Below are 1,097 nucleotides of genomic sequence, written 5' to 3' on the forward strand. Positions count from 1 at the left end.
CTCAGTTTCAGACAAACAAACAGGTATGTTTCTGAATAATGATGCAGTGCTTTTAAAAATAAAAAGGGTGAGGCTGCTTGAAGCCCTGGCGCAACAAAGCACTTCACTTCATTGATAGGCATGCCTGTTATTTTATCTGCAAAGGAGGGAAGATTTATCTCCTGGTTAGGTCCATGCTGTGTGTCTTGTTTTTATAGTATGTCTGTCCTCATCATTAGAACTTTTTATAGTATGTCTGTCTTCACCACTTCAAGTGTAAAAGTGCACAAAATGACCACCTCTGTTTTCTTTGCTATTGACTTTGCATCACATTTATATATTTTACAAAATTAAAATAAGCAGTTTATAGCAATTGCAAAAAGCAGGCCTCTATCCTGTTGCACCAGGAATTTCATGATCAAACTCAGTCTTAAGAATAGCTTCAGCTGGAACAGAAGCATTTATCTACATTGTCGGTTATCACTTATAAACTGTCTGCTGTTTCTTTCCAGAAATAAAAGATATATATTTGTAGTGGATTTCCAATTATCAGAGGCAACTTTGAAAGATCTGTAGTTGGCTGCATTTGACACAAAGTCATCAAGAAATGCCAAGCTCCTATTGGAGACTTGTACAAAAGAAAAAATAATCCTGAAGAAATTAAGTGGCTAGAACAGAGGAGGCAGATAAGAAAGTCTTCTTAACATCATGTATGAATACAGCTCTAAGTAGTTAAAAGGCTAGTAACACATTCAGGGTCCACAACATACTGATATACACAAAATAAAAAGCTTTGAAAAGATTTAGTATTATAAATATATCATCTCTGTCACAAAACCTCAGTTGGGTCACAAAGTTTGGCATTTGGGGAAGGGAAAGTGTGCATTTTCTCATCCTATAGATCGTTTCATATAAATTCAAAATCCCAGTCTAAGGCACAATGTTATGTTCAGGCTAACGATGTTCTTGTCTCCATGGATTCGTGGAGTTACTACCAATTACAAAGCATTAGAAGGAGAAAGAATTTTGCAAAGGTCAAAACTGAATCATAATGAAGTTAAAAGGTGAATCCTACTTGGAGAGCAAGTCATTTTTTCCAAGCTGTTCTCATGCAGGTG

The sequence above is a fragment of the Varanus komodoensis genome, unplaced genomic scaffold (genome assembly GCF_004798865.1).
Source record: "Varanus komodoensis strain SLA01 unplaced genomic scaffold, ASM479886v1 scaffold11, whole genome shotgun sequence".
In the NCBI taxonomy this organism is placed as follows: Eukaryota; Metazoa; Chordata; class Lepidosauria; order Squamata; family Varanidae; genus Varanus; species Varanus komodoensis.